Genomic DNA, 26,281 nt, shown 5'->3' with positions numbered 1-26,281 from the left:
TTACTCCAGACTCTTTTGTTAAGCCTTCTGAATGCACTATATGCCTTTGCCAGTCTGTGATCGATCTCTTTATCAATCTTGGCATCTGAGGAGATGATGCTTCCCAGGTAGGTGAATTGCTGGACGGACCTAAGCACAGATGTGCCTACAGTGATCCTAGAAGATATTCAAGGTTAAATAGTACAAATGATCTATTTTAGGAAACTTCCATGCTTTTGTTTTCTTTCTTTAATACTTTGTGAGAATTTGATAGTAACTCTGTTTTGACTGGACTGGAAGCCTGCTTAAACTTGAAGCACCACAGAAATGGCAATGAAATGGAGGTTAAACAGATAATGTGTCTGGGAAAGTGCAAACAGAGGCTGAGATATTACATGGTCCAGCACAGTGTAAGAGTTCTGCATGTGCAACTCTGATACAGTTCCCCTGTCATCACCCCAGCACTCACCATTATACAGGACAGAGCTAGTCTAGAGAACAGGAGGGTCCCCCTCTCCATCCTTTCCCTTCTGATATTTGTCCCACTCATACTCCTCTTCACCCACGCATTTTAATTATACAAGTAAGGTAAGATGGGTACAGAGAAGTGTGGGCTTGTTAGAAACTTAGGCTGCATCTGCACTGCAGAAATCATGCAAGTTAACACGACTTTGACTGTCGTGGCTCAATGCTATGGAATTCTGGAAACTGCAGTTTTGTGAGATATTTAGCCTTCTCTATCAGAGGGCTCTGGTGCCACAACATACAAATCCAAGAATTCCATAGCATGGAGACATGGCAATTAAAGTGCTATCAACCTGGGCTATTTTTGAAGTGTGAATGCAGCCCTAATAATTCAAACTGAAGATGTCACATAACTGAATTTGGGAGCCTAGTGCCTGTATCTAAAATTGGTTTTAGCACTGGTCTTTGCAGACCACACTTCTTAATTAGGAAAAACAATGAAGCAAATTCAGTTGTCCAGAAAACTGTCTCTGATACTAGAGACAATCCTAACAAGCAGCCATTAATAGTTTTATCCTTCACAAATTTGTCTAGTCTCCTTTTCAAATCATCCAGGTTTGTAGCAATAGCTACATCCTGCAGCAATACATAATACAGTATATTTTAATTGTGCACTGTGAAACACTACTTCTGTTTCCATTAAGCTTGATTTCACTCAGGTTTTATTTTTTTCCCACTGGTAAGTTTGTTCCTCCCTGTTTCTGCCTCAGATGACAAACTCCTTGGCTCCATAGACTGTGATCATATCTTTGTGTGTACTGTAAAAACTGCATACAATTTTGTGTGCACTTTAAAGACGTATGCACTGTGTGCACACTTTCCCAAACATACACATTTTCCTTTTTTTTCCTATTAAAGGACTTAATGCATATTTTTCAAAATATACACTTTGTACACATTATTTAAAGAGCATTTAATATGTATCTGTTTAAAGGATTAGCTAACAAATTTAGGGAAAGTATGGATTTGGAGGTCTAAATATATTCTAATCTGGGTTTCGGTTCAGAAAATACAAATTTTGTAAATTCTCATGAACTGAACTAATTTCTGTTCTTTCCTTTCTTGAAACACCCACCTTGTTTAGGTGAATTTTAGGCGGGTTACAGACTGACGAAAAGCGGCACTCTGCTGCCGCCGCCGGTTGCAACATCCAGGAAAAATTATTTTTTTAATCTATCAATTTAATTTTTCAAACTATGAAAAATATTAATCTTAAATTTAAGGAAAAACAATTTATGATACTAAAAAACACAAAAATACACACATAATGTATTGTGTGTACACTTGTATGTGCATATAAAAGACCTGCTTTTCAGGATTTATACTTTGCACCCAGATATTTATTACCAATGTGTTTTAAGTTCAGCAAAGGACAGAGCAGAGTTTGCATAACATCTTAATTTGCATTTGTGATTTGCAAAGATTGAAGTATGATCTACTGTATGTCTTGGAATAAATAATAGCTCTTTTCATTAAAAGAACCCTGAAGCTAACTAAGCTTTAATAACAACAGTGGAGAACATAATTTATAAACATCTGTTTCTGCTATCGATTGAAGTATTCTGTACCATGCATATTCCAGAAGCATACTGCAACTGTAAACCTCAGGCAGATTGTCCAACTGATCTTCCCAGCTACCATGGCAAGCCCAATTTATATCAACAAAATGCAAAATATTAGGTTATACAGGTAGGACATTTTTTCTTCCCATCAGACTAATGCTAGCCTTTGCCTTTTGCACTGAAGAAACTTCACATTGGCGGGTTCCACACTGCCAAAAAGTATGTGCTTGGCACCTACTAGGGTTAAGAAGGGACGTCCTTTCTGGACGCCCCTAACCCTAGTACGTGCCGAGCACATACAAAATGGCGGCGCCCATTCTACATGGGTCTGCCATTTTGACATAGCGGATGCTTAGCATCCGCACATCACGGCACGGAAATGACGCCGTAAGTGCGCCATTGGTGCCTTACGGCGTCAAAACCGCACCACTAAAAGAACCTTCTTTTTGTGGGTTCTTTTTGCTGCGCCAGGGAATCATGCAGTTTGTCCGCTGCGATTCCCTGGCGCAGCAAACACCGGCACCGGCAGACCACCCTTTTGGGCATTCTGTAAAGCGCCATAGAGTCACAGAGGTCCAAAAAACACTACAGAAATAATGCAGTTTGAGACTGCTTTAACTATCCTGGCTCAGTGTTATCAATTGATGTATACTATGCATATTTCAGAAGCATACTGTAACTGTAAACCTTGTGTAAGACATTCAGCTGTCCATGTCAGAGAGCTCTGGTGCCACAACAAACTACAATTGCCTAGCACTGAGCCAGGGCAGTTCAAGCGGTCTCGGACTGGATTATTTCTGCAGTGTGTTTTGGACCAGAATCATAGAGCTGGAAGCCTTTGAGCCACTGAGTCCAAGCCCCTGGTCAATGCAGGAACACACTTCAATAATGTAAATTTGGCACCAAACTTCTGAAACATTGTTAAGGATAGTATTGTTGTTTTTATATTCTTTGTGGCTACTGAACATTTAAAATTTGATCCCCCCCCCAGAGGTTACAAGTGTAGTAGAGATCATGACATCTGATTGAGTAGGTGGGTACCACAGTTCTACTGCTGTTTTGACACCTAATAAGAATCCAAAATTAAAATTAACTAATTTTAAATAATATTTAAAAAATATTTTAAAAACTACATTGCAAAATTTCAAAAGGAAGAATACAAATAATTAGGGGTCTGATATGAAAGCATGACTGATATCAGGGTCCTTATCCTCTTCTACACAATTCAGGCCAAGAAGGGGAACCTCAGAGTGAATGGTGTGATTCATTATACATACAAAAAGACACATATTCCCATTCCCAACCCATAACATCCGGTCTTCTCCCCCCCCCCCCCCTGCTCTTCTCTAGCTCCCTTCCCATTCTCTTATCTTCCTTCTTCTTTCCTGTTCCCCATTCTCTTGGCTACATTTGTTTCCTCCCATCTTCTCTAGCCTTCCCTTTCCCTATCTCACCCTATATCTCCTCCTACCCCTACTTTCTTTGGCTACATTCATCATAGCATTGGACTAGGACTCTAGAGATCAGGGTTTGAATTCCCACTTAGCTATAGAAAGCCACTAGGCAAGTCACATTCTCTCAGCCTCTGCGAATGGCAATGGCAAACCCCCTCTGAACAAATCTTGCCAAGAAAAACCCATGATCACTTCGTCTTAGGGTCACTATAAGCAAAGAATGACTTGGAGGCACACAATAACAAAAACTAAGATGGGGGGGACCCTCAAAGTTCAGGACATGCCAAACAATGATGGGCAAATGATAATAAGGGCAAAAAATGACAGAAATTTCAAGGGAACTAAGGCGGGATACAGACCGCCCAAAAAAGCACCTGTCTGGATCACGCCTAAATTTGTTATTCAGTTGCACCAAAGCCAACAAAGAGCCAGAGGGGCTGTTCAGACTGGCCATTAAGGCGGGCTTGGGGGCAGAGTCAGGGCATGCTGTCCATACAACGACTCCTTCCCCGACTCCACCCCAACAACAGTGTGACATTGTGCACCACTCCACACAATGCACAATATCATGGCACTCCTCTGGTGCTGCGTTTACACAACTCAGCCCCAAAGGAGAACCTTAAAGCCACAGTGTTGCAGCTATTGACCCGTTTCCAGGGCACAAAAAGGAGCCGCTTTTCACGACTCCTTTTTGTGCCCGGAAAAGGCCAGATCGGGGCTATGGTGTGCAGTTGCCACGGCCCCAATCTGGGTAGCCACCCCTTCAGGGATGGTCTGCGCAGCCCCTTAGTATATTTTTTAAACACCTTGTCTTTTCATTTTGGATGTATATTCACCCTTGAGGTTGCTGATGCAAAATAATAAATAAAATTGAATTCATAATCAGAAATAAAGGTCAGGATCTTGAGTATATTTCAATCAAAATTAGTACCCCTGAAATAAATGGTAATTATTTTGAGATGGACTTCCTCAGAAGTTGCCAAACAGAGATGTCAGAAGAATACATTATGCTTTCTACAGTGTCAATAATAATATCCAGCAAATAGAATAAATTACTGAGAACTTTGAAAGGTTTTTTTTAAGCCTCTTAGATTAGCATGGTAACTAACAAGCTCCTTATGAAAAGCTGCACCATATGTCACTCTGTACATCAAGCCTATTAATGCAACAACTAACCACACTAACTTTTTCTTTTTACCTATTTTGTTCTACTTTACTTGTATTTCCTTTTATCCTCATACTGCTTCTCATCTGTTTTTAGGATTTTTCTCTTGTTAGTTGAACCCAGTCAATTTAGGAATAAATTCAGTCTTCTAAAATTATGTGTCCTTCAGACAATTTGTAGTGTCAGTGATGAACATAATTCTCTAAACATTATAAACAATAACTTAAGTACCCATTCAGTGAAGACAAGTACAGTGAAACGCATACTAGTTCACTACAAACATTTTTATCTTGATATGGTTTATCCATTATCAAAGTGTATAGTGGACTGGCTTATATTTTTAAAAGCACATCACTGATCATAAGTAAAATTGACAGATTCTGTAGCAATGTGCTGTTTCATATAGACATAAAAGGGTTTTAATCTGCCCACAAGATGACAGATTTGCAAGAGCAGCCTTTTCGGATAACAAAATGAAATGTGCTTATTACATCTGTTAACAGGAGGGGATAAAAACCAAGAGGGGATAGAAACATTAATATCAATATCATGCACATTTCTTTCTTTTTCTCTGTTCTTTGTGCCTTTTACACACTGGGAAAATGTGGGTTGTCATTGATCCCAAATCCCACTTTTATGGCCCCACTGTTCCCACTTCCCACTGTTTAAAGATATGCCAATTTTTAATTATATTTATTTGTCTAAATTTCAGCCAAAATACCCCCAATACAACTGTACCTGCAGTTGTTTAGGGTGGTTTCCCTTCCCAAACCCCATGAAAAATTCTCAAAAGAAAGAGGTGGAGGGGAAACTGATCTGAAATTAGCAAAAGTTGTGACCAGAAATGATGGAGTGTCTGTCTGATTGTGTTAGCATGATCCAAAAGGGTAAAAACTGCCCAGTGGCCCAATGCAGTTGCCCATCCCTAATATTCAGTTGGGAGCAAGTCCTACTGAACTGAATGGAACTCCCATTTAAGAAGATACAAATAGAGCTCTGGTGATGCAGTGATTAAATGCCAGTACTGCAAGGTTGTGTGTTCAATCCCAGCCAGAGGATCAGGGCCAACTCAGCCTTGCATCCTTCAGAGGTCACTAAAATAAGTACCCAGCTTGTTGGGGGCAATTAGCTTACATGTTGTAAACCTCTTAGGGAGTTTTTTGTGTTTTTTTCGAGCTATGTGGCTATGTTCTAGAAGAGTTTGTTCCTGTCGTTTCGCCAGCATCTGTGGCTGGCATCTTCAGAGAATGCTTAGGGAGTGCTTAAGTGCACTGATAAGCAGAATAAAAATGTACTTGCTATTGCTATTGTTACTATGAATTTTACTGAGGCGCTTTACAGACCGCCCAAAAAGGGCAGTCTGCCGGCGCCTCCGTTTCCACCGCAAGGAAACAGGAAATTAATCAGAATTAAAGCAGGAGCATTTCTGTAATAAGAGTTGAGAGAATGATGTCAAATGGGCAATGGATTATTGTTTAATGGTTATTGTTTGAAAACTTAGGCGCGTTACAGACCGCCCCTTTGGGGCGGCCTGTAGGCGCTCCTTTCCCCGTCGGATCAGGGCCTCAGCTGCCAGAGTGGCAGCCTCCGAGGCCCCGATCCACCGCTTTCCAGGCCACAGGGAAGCAGCAAAAGGCCGCTTCCCCACGGCCTGGAAAGGGGCGTCCTTGGGGCTTCATGCCCCAAGGACGCCCAACGGCGGTGGTGAGGAGGAGAAAGGGGCTGATCGGCCCCTTTCTCCTTTGCGTCGCTGCCGCAGCCATCTAAAGGCTGCACCAGCGAGGCAAATCGCGGAAGGAGCTCCGTTTATGAGCTCCTTCTAGCGCCACAGAAAGGGCACTCTATGCGCCCCCGCGCAGCGCAAAGACGTCACGTCCACGCCACCCCATTTGGAGGCGGCGCGTTCGTGACATCGTAATGGCGGCCCCTATGTGTATAGGGCCCCACCATTTTGTACGTCCTGGGAACGTACTAGGGTTAGGTGCGTGCATAAGGCACGCACTTTCCCTAACCCTAGTACGTCCCCAGGACATATTTTATGCCTGTCTGTAACAGGCCATCATTAGACTCTACCTATTGGAATACATAATAGCTGCTGTAATGTCCTATGTCCACTATGAACTCTTGGAGAACCTCTGAATCTTGTTACTTGAGAAAAGTAGGAGAACTGAATGGATTGTCCCCTGTTTAGATTTCATTATAAAGGAAAACCAAATTTAGCATGAACTATGGTATACATTGTTGATAGAGAGACTGAAAAAACAGGAGAAATGTCTTGATGTGCTCCATAGAAAAATGATCTGTTGATAAAAATTATTATCAATAAATTATTAATCTATTTAACATCTTAAGATATGTCTGCAGTTTCCTATGCAGCTTTCTTTGGAGATCCCCGGTTTTATCTTCCTTTCATAAACAGATTGGCTAATACACTGCTATAAACTTGCAAGAAATTTCCTTACTGGGAGCATATACTGCCTGGAGCTTAAATGTATCTCTTGTATATAGAGTAGGTACATAGCCTTAGAATAAATAGCAACATACAGTTGGCCCTCCATATCCATGGATTCTGCATGGATGGATTTCACCATCTACAGCTTGGGGGGGGGGAATTAATCCCAAAAACAAATTTTGTTTTTGCCATTTTATATAAGGGACTCCATTTTACTATACCACTGTATATAGTGAGATGAGTATCTATGGATTTTGGTATCTACAAGGGGAAGGACTGGAACCAAACCCCAGAGGATACCAAGGACCCACTGTATTATTCATCATTCTGTTTTAACTAGGCATAAATTATATGTGACACATTTAATTGTATTTGTTTATAATCCGTCACATGTAGAACAATGCCAATAGCGAGGAACTGGATCAGGTCAGTTGTTGTTTTTGATCACTCTTTCCTTTTCTCTCCTCCTCTTTCACCTCCATGAAATGAAATACTGGCTGGTAGCCCAGCATTAAGAATTGCTGTTCCAACAAATACTTAGAAGGGGATGTACTTTTGTAGTGCCAGTACAAACTATTCTGTGATGCTAAATCAGCACAACAGTCAAGTATATTAATGCAAATGTTTAGGATTGGTCAACACATTGCCATTAACATCTAGGCCAACCTGGATAGCAAATCTTCATGTTTGATCACTAATATATACTCCAGCATGCTACTATAAACCATTAAACCAGATGGCGGGTGTGCATGGACTTGTCTAAACTTGCCAGAATACTTGAGGCTGCCCCTGGAGTATTCTGAGCCCCAAATTTCACCCCTCATTACCTGTTGAAGATGCCCAGCTTCATTATGGCCTCAGACAAACCCACAGTGACTTCAGCCCACACAGCAAATCACCAGGGATGCTAAGGGACCACTATCCACCTGTTGCTACTCGCCATTGCCGTCTTTTGATTCAAAATATTTTTTTAATACAGGACAAGGGGTGTAAACCTTGAATTGGGTCTGGGCATTGTGTGAACAACCTTGCCTTACTCTTGTCTTAAAGTCTTAAATTATAAATTACATGAATATCTTTACAAAAATATTCTCACACTACACATGCCTAAGCATGCAGTTCTCATAAGCTAGTTTTCAGTAAGTCAGTAAGGTCTATTTCTAGTTGGGAATGAAATCAGTCTCATAAAATTCAGTCCAATTAACTGGGGAAGTTCTCTTCTTTCATCATTACACCAAGTCACCCCTAACTTAATTGCCACAATACTTTTCTACTCCATTTTCTTTTATTCAGCTCTCCTAAGCACTCACAAAAATCCCATACTACCATAAGGTCCAAGAAGTTTAGAAAAAGGAAAGGAAAGGGGCGAACCTTGCAATGCACACTATAAATGATAATGCCATATTATCTTTCAGCAATGCTGCCCTGTAATCAACACAGAGATAGGAACATTGATTCTTACCTATGATAAACTATAGGATCTTCAGCCCTTATCCACTGGGAAATTTTTGTTAACTCATTACCCTGAAATTTTATATCTTTGTTGTTACTTAGCAAATAATGATCATCCATATAGAATTCACTTAAAGCAGCATTATTCTTATTATTGCCTCATTTAATTGTGTCTTACTCTTATTTTGTCAAACAATGAAGTCCATTTATTGAGCTTTACAAGAGCTTCTTGCAACTGTCCCTACAGATTCCAAAAGACTGAGGACTAAGGTTGCCAGAGTGATAACTGGATAGGGCTCCTGCACCTGTAAATATTACACAGAAGAGGAAATTTCAGCAGCTGCTGCTGCTTATTAACCAGTAGTGTGACAAGCAACACCTGCTGAAATTTCCTCTTCTACCCAACTATTAAAGGTACAGGAGTCATTGGTCATTGCAAATGGACTGCCATTGCCTTCACAATTCCATGAACTAGTAGTTGCCCTGGCAACCAAATGAGCCCCTTGGTTAGTGAGTGATCAAATGAATAAGGAGTGAGCAAGTAATGAATACGCTACCGTTATAGCAACAGGTACGTTGTTTTGCGCAGCCCAAGTCCTGGATGATTCAAAAGAGCAGGTAAGGAAGGGCATCTATGGGCCTGAACAGACAGGCCAAAATAAAGCTGCTTCAGCTCAATTTGCAGGTAAGCTGTTTAAATGACACAAACATCTTAAGAAAACAGAAGTTGCGCCAAAGCTGCGCTCCAGTCCTTAAGACTGGAGTATGGCTTTGGTATGGCTTCCAGCCTCTTAGGATGCATGCATCATTTAAACAGCATACCTCCAAAGTGACCCGAAGCAGCTTTATTTTGGCCTGTCTGCTCAGGCCCAACATCACCCTTGCAAAAACATGGAAGTGTGACCCTAAACCAAAAAGAAATGTTGCAAAACAGAAAAGTCTAGTGGGAAAAAAGAGCAAATGCTTCAAAAGATGGCTCAGTTTTATTAAGAACAAAATAGAAGAAAGAAGAGGGTTAAAAATGTTGCCAATCAATTAGGCAGGCAGAAATAGTAGGATCTGTGTACAGAGCCGAAAGATAGAGTATAATGGTACTCAAACCAATACAAACAAATGCTAATAAAACCAATATGTACTAGGCTGAAAAACTATAAATTCCAACCAATGAACAAAGTGAAGGGAGATGTTTAACATACAAAATACAGGTTCAAGTAAAGTATTCAACAACTCCAAAAAGACAAATGGGAGGGATTACAGTACAAGCCCATTACAAGTATAAAATCGATAAAAATAGAAATAGGACCAAACGCATTTCGACATCAAGTCTTCTTCAGTGGTCTAAAAAATGCTGTTATAACTGCATAGAAGGTATAGCAATGAATGTGGGCACATCCAGTGGAGGTAAGTAGTTAGTTGTCCAATATGAACTGTAACCTGGATGTCCCACAGCAGAATAAGGCACACACTGTCTCTGTCTCCATCTCTCTCTCTCTCACACACACACACACACACACCGTCTCTCTGTCTCACTGTCTCACTCGCGCACACACACTGTCTCTGTCTCTCTCTCTCACACACACACACTGTCTCTCTCTCTCACACACACACACACAGACACCATCTCTGTTTCTCTCTCTCTCACACACACACACTGTCTCTCTCTCTCTCTCACATACACACACACACACAGAATCTGTCTCTCTCTCACACACACTCACACACCGTCTCTGTCTCTTTCTCTCTCTCTCTCTCTCTCTCTCTCACACACACACACACTGTCCCTGTCTATCTCTCTCTCTCTCTCTCTCACACACACACACACACACACAGTCTCTATCTCTGTCTCTCTCTGTCTCACACACACACACTACGGTCTCTCCTTGCCTCTCACACACACAAACAAGAGTCTCTATCTCTATCTCTCTCACAATACACACACACACCTCTCTCTCTCTCGACAAGCACCCACACACAGTCTCTCGCTCTCACAACACCCATACACTGTCTGTCTGTCTCTCTCACACACACACACACTGTCTCTGTCACTCTCTCGCTCTGTCTCTCACACACACTGTCTCTGTCTCTCTCTCTCTCACACACCGCCTCTGTCTCTCTTTCTCTCTCTCTCTCTCTCACACACACAGTCTGTCTCTCTCACACACACCGTCTCTGTCTCTCTTTTTCTCTCACACACACACACTGTCTGTCTCTCTCACACACACCGTCTCTGTCTCTCTTTCTCTCTCTCTCTCTCTCACACACACTGTCTCTGTCTCTCTTTCTCTCTCTCACACACACACACACACGCTGTCTCTCTCTCTCTCACACACACACACACACACACTGTCTCTCTAACACACACTGTCTCTGTCTCTCTCTCTCTCACACACACACACATTCTCTGTCGCTCTCTCGCTCTGTCTCACACACACACAGTCTCTGTCTCTCTTTCTCTCTCATACAAACAATTTCAACAGTTTTAAATGGAAGAAATATGTTTCATTGGCAAAGGAACATTACTCTGAGAAATAAAAGGATTTTTTTTCTTTTCAGAAATCCAGGCCCTTCCTTTCCACATCTAATTAAAGGAAGCACAGCCTAAGCAAAACCAAGAGCTGCTAATTTCAGTTCATTTCAGTGGATGAGAGACAAGCATATGCTAAACTCCTGCGTTAAATTCAGTTGACTTTCAAGTGCTTAGCCAAGTCCCAAGTCTTATGGGGGGAGGGACAGAACAATCTGGAAAACAAAACTGGGAAGAGAGAGTAACTGACTGTGCTTGCTTTCTGTAACTGTGCCTTCCAGTGCTACACTGACCACCCTATCAAAACTGTAAACATTTGGTAAGGATCATCATTTAATTTAGACAAAAGGATGCATTCCTCAGATAAATCAGCACTTTTTTTTGGCCATCAGGCTCATAAAACCTTTTCACAACAGATTACAAGAGAACCCTTTTAGGTTTTAGGATGTTCCTTCTCTTACTAAGTAACAAAATACACCCTGTGGTGTCTCATTGACCCCACTCAGCTGTCCTTTGACCTTTTCAATTGTTGTAACCTAACTTAGGAGCCACAGAACTTGCCTCCCATATCAAAAAGGCTAATGTTGCTTCCTCCTAGCACCTGGTGAAACAAAATGCAAGGAGCAACCCCCCCTACCCACCCCTTACTCCACCCCCACTACTTCTACTGCAGCCCAGATGTTTCCATCTAAAATCTTCTTGAAAGCTGGTGTGGTGTCTGTGTGGTAACTAAGAAGCGACAATCAGGACCTGGACGATGGCAATGACCCTCTTGTTCTCCTGGGTCTGAATGCTCTATTGGGCCTCCGGGCCCCTAAGGATACAGCAGGTCATAAAAGAGGAATAGATCTTTGGCCCCTTGGAAATACTGTGGTATTTAAGTACAGCTAGAAACAATAGGAGTCCAATGTTCCATATAAAGTAAGCCAAACCTCTTTAACTGACCCATAGCAAGGAAAGGGAGAAGAGGTCACTTCCCAGTCACCCCGCACCCTCCTCTTAGTGAAATAATATCCATTCCACAATTTCCCTTTCTGTTTCTTATACCAAATATTTCATAGATGGTTAAATATTTTACAATTCTGTCAGAGGAGTATAGAAGTATTTCATTTTCATTAATTCGATTGAAATCTGGCACACTGGACTGACTGTAATAATGTATGTGCACTTCTGAATAGAAATTTCAAGTGTCACTCCCATCACAGTCTTATCTTAGAGCTATAGTTTTTCTTCCCAAAAATTTATTTTTAAAATACTGTACTGCCGTATTATCCGCAGTTGAAAGAATATGTTTGTTTTTTAACAGGAAAATATACTATCAATTTTGAAATTCAACACCAAATTTTTATTAATTTTTAACTTCTGAATCAGTATGTTACTGCTGGAACAGAGTGGATGTGGGTGAATAAACTGAAATTTAATCCCATCACTACAGAAGCATTGCTTTTGCTAGAAGGTCTTTTAATTTGGTGGTATCGGCTCAGCCTCTTGTAAAAACCGTTCCACTTGAAAGAGCAAGTAGATTTCTGAATACTCTTGGATACAGTTGTACTATGTGCCTCAGGTGGCGGCAGTGAACCCATTGGGCCAATTATGCACAATTCTGAGGAAGACAAATTTGACCACAACCTCATAGTTGCTAGTTGCATCAAGATTAGATTACTGTGATATATGCCACATAAGGTGACTCTGAAAACAGCCTGGGAACTACAGATAATGTAGAACACTGTACCTAAAGTGTCCAGTGTGGAACTTTTTGGATTGTGTATCTTTTCCAATACAGTGACTAAAAACTAGTTTCCTGTGCTGGTTTTCACCTCTAAGTGACTTAGGAGGTATATACAGTGGGCCCTGGGTATCTGCTGGGGTTTGGTTCCGGGACCTCTGTAGATACCAAAATCCATGGTTGCTCAGGTTCCATTAAGCACAATGGCATAGCAAAATGATATCCCTTATGTAAAAAGGCCAAATTAAAATATTTTCAAACCATGGACGGTTGTATCCATGAATGAAGAATCCGTGGACATGATGGGCCAACTGTACCTGAAAGGCAGCCATATCTTGTACAGTTTTCCCTGGATATTATGCTTATCAGAAGAGATGAGTCACTATGCACCCAAAAGGCATACTGAATAGGTATATAGAAGTTATTCTCAGTTGGTCACCCAACTCTATACTCCAGTTGAAAAGTTGAAAGCTTTTTTATTTAGGAAGGAAGAATATAAATGCTTCTAATAATGAGTAAATTTTAAAGATAAAACTGTACATGCAACAGATATAGAAAATATTTATTGCTAATCTTATTATGGTACATACTTATAAATACACAAGGTTCATTTGCATTGCCATCTGTATAGAAGTCTTGAAAAATCAGATGAAAATACTTTGTCTGTCCTCTCATACTTAAAAAAAAAAGATCTTTACTTCAAAATTAACACAAAGACTGTTTTGCTGATTCTTTGCCGTGTTTTCTAAGTTTTGTTTCCAGAACAAATTAATCTTTGGTTCCAGTCATTAGCTGTGCCAGCAAATAAGTGATCAAGAACAGCATGTTCAATTTGTTAATCTCAAAGGTACCACAAAATGTTTGTTGTTACAAATGGAATGTTGCTTATAAGAATATAAACCATATCATTATGAGGATGGTAATTTCATAGACACACGCTAAAGTAAGTTGTCGATATTTGTGCGTAAACTGCTGAAACAGGCAATTCAGGTGAATGAACAGCTTTACATCTGAGGACTGTCTCCATTAGGAGATGAGACAAAATATATTTCTGTTCTCACTACAGCTGAAAAGCAAGTTCGTTATGTATACTGTAATTATACAAGCTGCATTATGGACATAGAAAAATGCTACCTTCTTGTATTTCTTTCAACCTTTTTTAAATGCATTCATGATGGACGATTGTTCCAAGTTATTCTGCCACTTGATCCAGTTTGCTGAAAGCTTTCAAGACCTGTAACATAATAAAATGGTTTAAAATAACTGAGGATCCTGAAGATCCAAAAACATGTGTCCCAATTCAAATTTAAAGCCTCTGTATTTAAAAAAAAATCACATAAGAATCTGCACTAGAAGTTTCTCTGAACTTTGTGTTTAATTACACATTGTTTGTTGCCCAACTACATGTTCAGGCTGCAATCCTGATTCCCACTTGACACAACAGAACCTACTAATGAATACACCAGCTTAAGTCTATGATACACTGTTGCTTGCATTAGCAGTCATAGACACTCTCGCATACTGGTCTGTACATAAAACAGTACATTGTTTCAGCCTAATAAACAACAATATCCTTCCCATCCAAAGAGCCACTGTAAGAGAAACTCTGTTGTTTCCTGAATATACTGTGAAATACAGAAAATGAAATACACAAACAAAACAAAGACCAGTGTTGGCAATAAATCATGTCTGAAAATTCAAGCCAATCCACACACCACCAGCTCAACATGTGGAGCACACACCACACCATTTGGGTTTCAAGTGACTACCATATGGGCATTCTTTTGTTTCAATTTGGCCTGACACAGGGACAAAGAGGAGTGGCTCCAAATGCTGCAAATCAATACTAAGAGAATATACCTGGCACATTTCCTATACAATATAATGGAAGGATTTCATTGTACACATTTGTCATCTAGCCAGGAAGTTCTTCAACTGATGAGAAAGAGGACAATAACAGTTTGACAGAGAGAGAGGCCTAATTTCACTTGTTAGCCTCAAGTAGGACCACTGAATGAACTACTGAATGCTAAGCGAGCATTTATGTAGATCCCACCAATTCAATTCATTTAACCTAACTGGATCTAGCTGCTAGATTTAAGTCAAACACCAAGCTGGATTTAAGCTTTTTAATATTTCCTTATAAATTTATCACTGTACTTAATATAGTCTACTACTAAAGTCCCTGACAAAGCTAAAATGCTATGCCCCTAGCACATTTCTCACTCAACATATTGCATAAATACACCAGAAATTAACATAAAATGTAATATTACAATGTTATGTAACACACATAATACAACATAATGTTTATATAGTATTTATGATGAAAAGATAGCCACTAACTAGCCAGAATTAACATTCACAAGAAACATTGTGTTTGTAAACAGAACATTCTTCTTTACGAAGAACAGTGAAAATTTCTGTTTAAGAAGAACAATGGAAGTGAAAAACTGGGGGAGGGGAAGGTATATTCTAAATTGTGTGAATTGTGTAGATTAAGATTGCTATGGAAAACTGAAAAATCTATCATTACCTAGTTTCATACACTATATTATGATATAGCAAACATTAAACATTTTTTTCACAGTCATCAATTATGTGGTTACTGAAAACAACTGTGGCTTTGACTTTGTTGTTCTTATGTTCCTTCAAGACATTTTTGACTTATGGTGACCTTAAGGTGAACCTATGATAGGTCTTTCTTGATAAGATTTGTTGCCTTTGACTTCTTCTGAGGCCGAGATAGTATGACTTGTCCAAGGTCATCCAGTGGATTTCCATGGCCTGGTGAGGATTTGAACCCTAGTCTCCCAGAGTCCAACACTCAGACCACTACATTACACTGGCTCTTAACCACATAGAGAAACATTTTTTTATAGACTGCAACAATGCAATGTTTCAAGCTTTACCAAAATATCTCAGTGGCAGTGGCAGCATGGGAAAGCCCAGTTTATAATGTGGCCAGACTACTGGTAGCAGGCTGTCATTTGGTTTCAACTACTAAAGTTCTGTCACTAAAAAAAAGTCATGAAATAGTAGGGGACCATGTAATTCTACTAACTCTTCCTCATAACATGTGTTCAGGTTTGAGAGATCTAGCAACATGTAAATTAAGTCTTACAGTGGGCCCTTGGTATCCAGTGGGGTTTGGTTCCAGGATCCCCCACCTGTAGATACCAAAATCCATGGAAGCCAAGTCCCATTAAATATAATAGTGTAGTAAAATGGTGTCCCTTATTTTAAAATCTGGCAAAATCAAGGTCTGCTTTTTGGAATGTATATATTTTAAATATATATTTCAAACTGTGGATGTTTGAATCCATGGATAAAGAATCCGTGGATACAGAGGGATGGCTGTTTATAGCTGCAGTCTCCAAGGATCCAACCATATTTCATTGTTGTTGTTGTTGTTGTTGTTGTGTTGTTGTTGTTAACTGCCATCAAGTCAACTTCAACTTATGAGGATCCACGGATCTCCAAGTTACCCTGTCCTCCACCCACCTTGCTCAGGTCTTGCAAATTCAAAGCCACAGCTTCCTTAATTGAGTCTATCCATATGGAGTGCTGTCTTCCTCTTTTCCTACTGCCTTCTACCAAGCATTATTGTCTTTTCTAGTGGGTCATTTCCTTCTACAGGAACCTTTTGCCTTTCAAAGTAACTGCTGGCCCTGGAACATGACCTTGAAATAGTAGTACCATTAATCCAAACCTTACAGGTTAGGTGTGGGGATTTCTTTTCATAAACTGCATTCTTTTAAGCAATAAATTTCAGGCAATGACATCCCATTTCAAATCACGGCAATAGGACAATAGTGAGGATCTAGAATGAGAAGATGCATCATCCCTGACCACATCCTACAACTTTCAAAAATGCAGAATAGTGTAAACAGAGCAGGGAAGATTATCTATCATTATAACACAGAACCCAGTCTAGGACCAAGTCAAACCAGTCAAGCATTCTTCAGTCCCCTGATTTGTAACTCTCCTCATTCTCTGACTCCCTTTAAGCTGTATCACTTTCCACACATCAAGCTTTTAAAACAATCACTTATGGTCATTAGAGTCAAGCTACATTGCTTCTGACCCTGCAAAGACTTTAATTATGATTATTTTTAACGTCCATAATCCAATTCCAACAGCATCAGGGCTAAAATTGCTATTTTAAGGGCCACGTGCTGAACATTTCACCTGCTAGTAATGACATCTTTGTATTTTCTTCCAATTACTCTCAAAGCTAAGACCTTTTGCCCTGGGCCACAGACCTCTATTCAGGCTGCACACATTCTCTTAAGCACCCTGATCCTTTGTTGTCATTCTCAGTCTTTCATCTATTATTTACATCCATTGAAGGGGGAGCTACTCTACCATTTGGAAAGCTTTAAAGTAAAGCTTCTAATCATCTTAATTTCTTTGCCTTTTCCACTTCTGATTCCCTCCTCCCAGAGCGACACAAGAAGCAAATTGACAAAATCATTTTCCAAGCACATCGTTTCGATGCTTCCTAAAGATTGCCAAAAGTAAGAGAGCTGTCTTGTGTGTGTGGATTTGTATATAATATGTGTAAATGAATATACACTTCATTTTCTTACCAGAAGTGTTCTAGTTTCTACAGTTTTTAAAAATTCATTTTCATTTAGTAAATTAAGTCAAACACGATTGGCTGACCTAAGAAATTATAAAGGGTTTTTTTAGTGTGTTGAAACAATGGGGAGTCAGTAATTCCAAGATGTTTGCTATTTAAAGGCTGTGAGAGCTAATGAAACAGATAAAACCTTGCATTAAACAGTATGCTAGAAAATGCATTTTTAACAAAGATAACAATTGGCCAATTCCAGAAAAACATGAAGTACAGTTTGAAGTATATACATATACTTCATATACTTCAAACATACATCATATACACAAACTACTATATCAGAATGAAAAGCGATATGCTCTATCAATGTAACCCAAAAAAGTCTCCCCATGATAAAATATGAAACGTGGCAAAGCACCATTGCTACTCACTCCTGACTACTCCAGCAATGACAGAACACAAAAGAAAGAATGAGGGTTTTTTTACCATCATTTAAGATAATCAAGTCTGATGATTACATCCACTGAAGAATCTTGGGATCCAAACAGGACAGCATGCAATTCATCTTGAAGCTTTCTTTCTGTACTGACTGTTTTTCATACTGTTTCCTTGTTGTCTGCCTACTTTGAAAGCCTCCAGCCCCCTTGTCTTTCCTTATTTTCACCATTTGCTTCAACCAGCAGTTCACTTGAGACTCATCTATCTTACAATGCCTCAAGTGACAGATGCTCTTAGAAATGACCATACTGCTGAGTGAACAAAAGATAACATCACCTCTAGGAACTCAAGGGAGAAATACAACAGCAGCCTTAACACTGTGTCCTTCTGATGGATGTTAGATCGTAAAAACATTCGCAAGTGAGAAAAGAACATAGCTGTAAAGAAAATAGCCTTTTACAACAAACCAAGGAAGAAAGCAGAGCCCCAAAAACTACATACTAGGAAAACAAATTAGGATTATTTTGCTGGGGAGGGGGATTGTTCATTCTTAAAAATTAACAAAATCAAGGATGATAATTCTGTTTAGGAATAATACACAGAATCAGAAAATACATTGGTCTAAAAGTGATTAATGTTGGGTTGAATCAAGACTTACACTAATTGACATTCCCATTGAACTCGATCAGACTTAAGTCTACTTTAAGCATGATCGCATCTGGTTCCAAGCTGATAACATCTGGTTTCAATCAAATTTGTATTATACTTTCCAGGTTTTTGGAACACTACAAATTATATTTGTGCTGTGTAAAAGCACTTAGGGCCTTAAAACACCGGACAATGAAAACACCACTAGGAATTCAAATATATCTTTGTTTAAGGGCATGTCATATTGGTAAAATGTAAGTCAGAAAACATGCACTATAAAATAATACTATATAATAGCATAATGTTTAAATTTGTTTATGTTAATGAGTGTTAAATACAGCAACATAATTGTTCATCTGACTTCCAAAATATTTGAGTTCAATTCACATTTTAATAGAAGGTTTAATTCAATGTTTAAACTGACAATTGCAAAGTTACACCACACTCACTCCAAGCATATTCGGTCTGATCTTAAAACATTTTATTTCTAAAGTAGGGCCAATTAATAAATACGATATGTAATCTGGGCAGTAAAAAAAGAAAAAATACTGATGGAGGGAAAGCAAGATGTTATGATGAGCTATAAATCAATTCAGTAACAGTAACAAAGAAAGGTCATATTAACATCTCTGGAGAAACAAATGGGCACATTTGGGAAAAGTCATTCCCCTCTAGTGGAAAGGAAAGTGCAATTTCAAAGTATCAGTTTATGTTCTGGAATAGGTATCTTTTAATTTTCTGCAACAAACTCTGATTTTGTAGAAATTAAGGAATGTTTATAGGTCATAACAACAAAGGAAAATGAATTATTTGTATTGAGGATGATGATGAGAGGGACAGACTAATTAATACAACTTTTAAAATTGTATTTTTTACATGTCAAGCCTCCGTTATTCAGAATTCTGAAATCCAAAATACTCTAAAAACTAAAACTTTTTTCATGCTGGCTGGAATGGTGACACCTTTGTTTTCTACAAACTTTGTTTCATGCACAAAATTATTACTATTATTATTGTTGTTGTTGTTGTTGTTGTTATTATTATTATTAATAAAATTACTTTCAGGTTATATGTATAAGGTGTATATCAAACATAAATGAACTCTGTGTTTACACTTGGGTCCCAGCTCCAAGATACCTCATTTTGTACATATGTGCAAATACAGGTATTCCAAAATCCAAAACACTTCTGATCCCAAACATTTTGGAAAAGGAACACTCAACCTGTACATATTTTTATGATTCCAACATACATTTCAGCATCATACATATTGGCTAATATCTGATCATGATGTTTGACTACACGTCCCAGGACTACAGATCACCGGTTATGCTTTGGGGCCCAAATGCCTGCTTTAGAATGAAAGCATTGATGCCAATGGCTACATTAAGATGTCATGAATGGGGGAGGAATTTTAAAGAAGATTAAATACTAATTATCCTAGAAGGATCTAAAGAAATGATAGTCACATTCTTTATCTGGTGTGTCAGTATCTGTGTTTCATAAGAGTTTCTTCCAAAAAGTTTGCTTACATGCACAATGATTTCAGAAGCCTTTGCAGCAGAGGATGCTCCCTGATTATATAACAGGGATGAGCATAGTGCAGCACTCAGGACTCATACAGACCCCAGATCCCACTTTTCTGGCCTCTGAAGCCCCCCCCCCTCTCCCAAAGACATACCTTTTTAAAGAAAAGGTGTATGTTTTGCCCCTGAAATCACACAGAAAAGCAATTAAACATGTGAAAATGAGCCAAAATATACCCATATTACCCCACCTGCAAAAGCAGCCCATAAGCCTGTACTGTTTCCAAATACCTGTATGTTTCCTATTTATTCCCTCTCAAAATGGCAATAGGATGTGATGCAATATCATTTCCTGTCACTATTTGGAGAGGACTGCCAGGGAAAATGAAGGTTTTGGGGCTTGTTCTGTGTTTGGGGGTGGATCCAGCCTTTGGGCGTTGGGGATGAACTGCCCATCGACCCTCATGAAAGTGCCCAATCATGTTTGATAAGGAGCATGACTTGACAGTTGATGGTAGGACTGGAGTTCAAGACCTTGAAAGACATCTGAAACCACCTCACATACATCTACAAATGAAAAAGGAATCTCTTTTTGGAAGCATCTGTTCCAGGTTAGGTGGTGTCTACTAAATGCATTGTACTATGCTTTTGCCTGTGCTGTCACCTGCCAATCCTCTACACTCTTTCCAAGGTCTACCTCTTTAGCACAAATATGGGTTTTTGTTTCAGAATCAGTCAGAGGACCTGATGCTGCAAGCAAGACCTTTGGGTTGACAGAACGACCGCATCAGTGCAAGTCTTAAAGAAATTAAGCAACAATTTGACCTACATTTGGTGAGAATCACTGACATTGCACACCAATCGTAACCGTCTTTACTCAAGAGTAAGTTCTATGTTAATGGGAATAATTATCCTCTTCAAGTGATGAAAATGATACTTTTCATTTTCTGGCACTGATATATGGGTAGCATAATCACTATGTATTTGTTGATTTAAATTCCATATTTCCATGTGTTGTCATTCCTCATAGGCAGAAACTCTTAGGAGTTGCTTCACAAAAGTATAGGTGGGAAGCTACAAGTATAATTCATGAGAGATCCAGATCAAGTCTACTTCTCCAGAGATAAATAAAGCAGCCAAAATAACATAGAATAATATGAGAAAATTATGTTGCAAACATAGAAAAATCCACAAAGGAGGAAACAGACCTTTGACTAATTACCCAAGGTTATTGACAGAACTTTTAAAAAGTCTTAAAATGCATGCAATCTTATGAATGTTTACTTGAAAGCAAGTTTTTTTGTGATAGTGAGCCAACATGTGATGGTGAGCCAACTAGAACACTGGGAAACCAGAATTCGAATCCCCACTTGGCAATGGAAACCCACTGGGTGACCTTGGTCAAGTCATACTCTCATTCAAAGGAAGGCAAGAGCAAACCCTATGAGCAAATCCTGCCAAGAAACTCTGTAATAGCTTCGTCTTAGAGTCACCATAAGTCAGAAATAACTTGAAGACACACAACAACAACAATAACAGTTCTTTTTTGTTCAAACAAGTCTGACTCTTATGTGAGTCTACCCAGTAGAAAAAGAAAAAAGAGTAGGAGTGATGTTTCTTTTTCACACTACAGTTCTTTCTCAGACTACAGCTCTGAAAAACCTGCTGGGTGGAGTTCTGGGAGTTGTCATCCAAAAAAGGACCTTTTCCAAGCTCTGATTCAGTTGTGTTTCATTTTAATTTACAAGCAGCTATAAAATGAACTGCAAGCTCTCTTTACAACTATGAAAGAGAAAGAGAGGGTGAGAGAGAGAGACTGAGAAGATTTCAGGGGAGTAGAGGGCCCCTGATGTACACACAAGAAGCTTCATGCCAAACAGATGCAAAGCACAAATTATTCATTCAGAATTAGCAGAATGAGTTAGTTACTTCTTGCCCAAAATTTGGTGTGCACCATCAAAGCAGATGTCACAATTTCCAAGGTGAGGGGAACAACAAAAAATTAAAGGCCTTTTCCCAACTTCCTGTAAACCTCCTAGCCAGCATTGTGTAGTGGTTTGAGCATAGGACTGGACTCTGGAGATCAGGCTTTGAATCCATGTTCAGCCATGGAAACCCACTGGGAGACCTTGAATGAGTCACACTCTCTGAGCCCCAGAAAACTCCATGATAGGGTCACCTTAGGGGTGACATAAGTCAGAAATGACTTGAAGGTACACAACGACAACACAGTTCTGAAATGATACTAGTATTTTCATATAAGTTTGGCACACTTTCCTTTGCTTATCTAATACTGTATACATTCAGTATAAAATTAATATATACAGTTTTAATATAAAGGTTATACAATACTTATCTAATAGCTTAAACATCTTTTTCAGCATGCCTGGTAATAGTTTTACACTTAATTACTCTTTCATGACATCATATAATATTGTTATTATATCTGCTGTAGTGTCTGAACATGCCTTCAGCTGAATCCATTAACACAGGGATCTTGATCTAATTCTCTCCCTAGCTGAAGAAGATACAATATGAGGGTGGTCCAAACTTGTTTCTTTTCACTACCTCCGTCTTTTTTCTAAAGAAGTTGCCAACACTGAAACATGACCTTGAAATGATGACTCCATTAAACCGTATCTTATATGGTACTTTTAAAAAGAAAAGGTCCTCATTAAATTAACTACTTTTAAACACAATAGGATCAATATGAATGCAGGGAAAAGTACACCCCCATGGCAAGTTCTTATTGCATGATTGATCAAAAACAAAACAAAAAACCCTGTAGCTTTCCAGATCACAGCTAATGCAAAAAAAAAAAATCACCCAGGGGAAAAAATCCATCAAAATGAAAACTCTGAAAGGACTTACCCTTCACCAACCTATTTGCATTTCAAAAACTCCTTAAGTCCCTTCAGCTAAACCCCTGGGTTTAAAACACTGCAAAAATACAAGTGGGGGTAGCTGTCATTTATCTTCCTTTTGGCCTCTGGTCAAAGCTGTAAAGTCAGCCAACTTTGAAAAAGAAAAAGAAAATAAGTCTTTGTGTGACCCATTCCGTTTCAAAGAAAACTTCCAGACTTGCACCATTTGTCCCTTTAAATCTCATCTACAATTAAGGGCTAATTGTACAGCAGGGCGTTCATAAATGGCTACTGAAATCCACAGAATTATAGCTGTGAAACATTTGTGTATACGTATTAAATGACGTGGATATATGCATGTATATAGAACAGAGGCTTCCTGTGTCATTAAGCAGCATGTTCTGAAGTACAAGTCAATTTAAACTTGCAGCAAGCCATACAACAGCCAGGGTACAGAATGTCTTTTAAATAATTTCTGCAGTTTAAGATGTATAGACAATTGCAAGGAAAAGGGGGATTTTATAGGTCACGGGGACCTTTTTTAAGCTTGTTGTCAGGGCACTGTGACTCTATTTATACATTCTGCCCTCATTATCAGATATCAGATTTTTAGAGTGTTTTTAAGACATTAAAATGTATATAGCTCTTGCGGCTTGAGCAAAATCTCACTATATTAATTATTAATCATAATTTTCAATATTCAATATTCTCTTTAATATGAGAATGGCCATTTTCAAAAACTACAAGCTAATGCCATCCTTAAATCTAGCCTGGCAACTCAAACCTGGAACCACAGTAACCTGTATGAAAGTCTTGCTGATTTAGATGACTTTTCCTTTTAAGTAAACATGTTTCAAATCAGAGACACATGGCACGAGCTCTGTAATTAACAGAGCTTATTTCCCAGATAAATGTGCATGGGACTACAAGTCTTACTATACTGACTCATGTTCACAGGTATTAAATGCACATTTTTCCACTGGCTACAAACAGAAAACAAATTGGCAACCATGAAAAGAGAAAACTAGAGTTCTAATTTTATCCACTTTGCTCCTGGAGTGCTTTTAATGGTTATGATGTTCTATCATCTGTTCTATTATCTGCTACATTTTTGTTGGATAAACCGGCAAGCAATTATTGGAGTTATTCTCAGAACTACCCTCCAATTGGACTATTAAATTCATTTTATTTAAAAATGGCAGTACTGTACTTCAAAACCTATGCCACGTAACCCAGAAAGCCGCAGCGCAACAGCACTCCTGGTTCGGGGTGCGAGTGGGATGAGATTTAGCATAGTGTAATTGTAGAAAATAGATGATTTCCTATTTAAAACTTATAAAGCTTTATGCATATAATTGGTGAAATGTGCATACGATGTCAAATTAATTTATTAGTGCTGTGGAGTTCAGTGGATGAAAGGTAAGCTATAGACCCAAAACAGACAGCCTGGTAAAACCGCCTTGTGGGCAACATGGTAGTGTAGTATATAGGCACCGCATGTCCCCAAGACATCTTGAAGCCACCCAGCTGTTTAGATGTAGGTGGCTTCAAGATGCTCTGGTGGCGCAGCGTTTATACACCGCACATCACCTTGCAGCTGTCTCCAAGCCACTGCAGGGCATGAAAACCCAGCTTTTTGCCAGCTGAAAAAGGAGTGGATCTTTGCTGCTCCAATTTTGGCTGCCTTCAAGGTGGATTGGGGCTGCGGCCACAATCCAGTTTTGGCAGGGGCAGCTTCAAGCTGCCCCTTTGGGGCGGTCTGTTTCACCCCATAAATGTAACAAATACATTTCTTTTAGAAGTAAATTCTTAGAGCTGTTAAAGATATCTGAGTGAAGCTATCAGACTGTCAGGTTGTAAACCATCTTGAAAACTGTTCTTGAAAGCCAGTAAAGAAATTCCTCAATAGAATCAAATAAGTAAAGTGTCCTACACTATGTACCTATACATTCCTGTTTCCTATTGTGTTTACAAGTGGAAAAAGCAAAACATGCCAAGATGAAAAACATACTTTTAGCTTTCTGTATATATACAACAGAAGCCAGCACGCTGTACTGTACTCTATGAATGCTAGACTAGAAGTCCAGGAGACCAGGGTCACCTGAAGTTGACTTGAAGGCACGTAACAACAGCACAAAGAATTCCTCACCTGAAACTGTGATGAAATAATCTCTGTTTACATAGAATCCCTTGAATGAGTACCGATATGTAGTCTTCTTTCTGAAACAGAACAACTGTCAGGAAGAATTCCAGAAATGGTAGTGAGATGTCGTTGCCTTACTGTCAGGAGGAAAAACTGCTGTTTTACTGTTAATTTTTCTCGTGCTCAAAAATAAACGTGTCTCTGTCCACAAAGAGTAACTATGAATTACTACAAATAAATGTTAGTACAAACATTAGAATTTGATATTAGCAGTAAAACATGGCATCACAAGGCTGTGTGAAGGAAGGTTGTGTTGTTATACAACTGAACACAACTCAACAGTGTGATGCAGGAGTTAAAAAAGCTAATGTGATCCTAGGCTACATCAACAAGTGCCCGGTCTATTCTGCTTTGGTCAGCCCTCACCCGTAGTACTGTATCCAGTACAATTCAGGAGGAATATTGACAAGCTGCTAAGAGATCTGGAAATCATGCCCTGTGAGAAGGGGCTTAGGAAACTGGGTATGTTTAGCCTAGAGAAGAGAAAGTTAAGAGTTGACATGATAGCCATGTTTAAATATTTGAAAGAAGGTTATATTGAAGACTGAGCAAGCTTGTTTTCTGCTGCTCCAGAGACCGGGACACAAGGCAGTGGTTTCAAGCTACAGGAAAACCTAAACATTAGGAGGAATTTCCTGACAGTAAGAACTGTTTGACAGTAGAATATGCTGCCTCAGAGTGTGGTGGAGTCTCCTTCTTTGGAGGTTTTTTATAACAGAGGCTGGATGGCCAACTGTCAGGAATGCTTTGAGTGTATTTACCTGCATAGCAGGGGGATGGACTGGATGGCCTTGTGGTCTCTTCCAACTCTATAATTCTATTCTTCTAATTGTTATACACATAAACTAGTCACCATACAGCATTTTCTTTCTAGTAGTTTTCAGACAACCCCAGAAGAACAATTAAATTAATTATATAATTTTATATCACAATGTAGGTATGGTTTTGGTAATCACAGCTGCATTTGGGATTTACGTATTGGGATTATAGTATAATTTTTTGCAGATATTATAAACATTGAAATTATAATCTGCTTGAAACATTGTTTATTCATACTGGTTGGTTAGTGACTAACAGTGGCTGAGGCCAATTGCGGGAACAAGAAATAATGTACTAGATGGCTGGAAAATCTTTTGCCTTCCACACTGAACAAAAACTCTCATAAATTTTATCACTGACCAGTGG

At 39.1% G+C, this 26,281-nt stretch overlaps 1 protein-coding gene across 1 annotated transcript in view; it reads right to left on the bottom strand.

The window, feature by feature from the left end:
* Nucleotides 1-25,110, bottom strand: part of LOC121917339 (GREB1-like protein) — a 135,118-nt gene extending 110,008 nt beyond the window's left edge. Inside the window, exons 1-2 of the mRNA XM_042443238.1 lie at nt 25,043-25,110; nt 13,974-14,073 (exon numbers count right to left, since the gene is read on the bottom strand). The gene's annotated coding sequence lies outside the window, so the exon portion shown is untranslated. The remainder of the gene's footprint in view (nt 1-13,973; nt 14,074-25,042) is intronic.
* Between the last annotated feature and the right edge of the window lie 1,171 nt (nt 25,111-26,281).

Source organism: Sceloporus undulatus, unplaced genomic scaffold (genome assembly GCF_019175285.1).
Source record: "Sceloporus undulatus isolate JIND9_A2432 ecotype Alabama unplaced genomic scaffold, SceUnd_v1.1 scaffold_15, whole genome shotgun sequence".
Classification (NCBI taxonomy): domain Eukaryota; kingdom Metazoa; phylum Chordata; class Lepidosauria; order Squamata; family Phrynosomatidae; genus Sceloporus; species Sceloporus undulatus.
The sequence above is the reverse complement of the archived record's forward strand: the minus strand, read 5'-3'. Positions and strand labels throughout refer to the sequence as shown.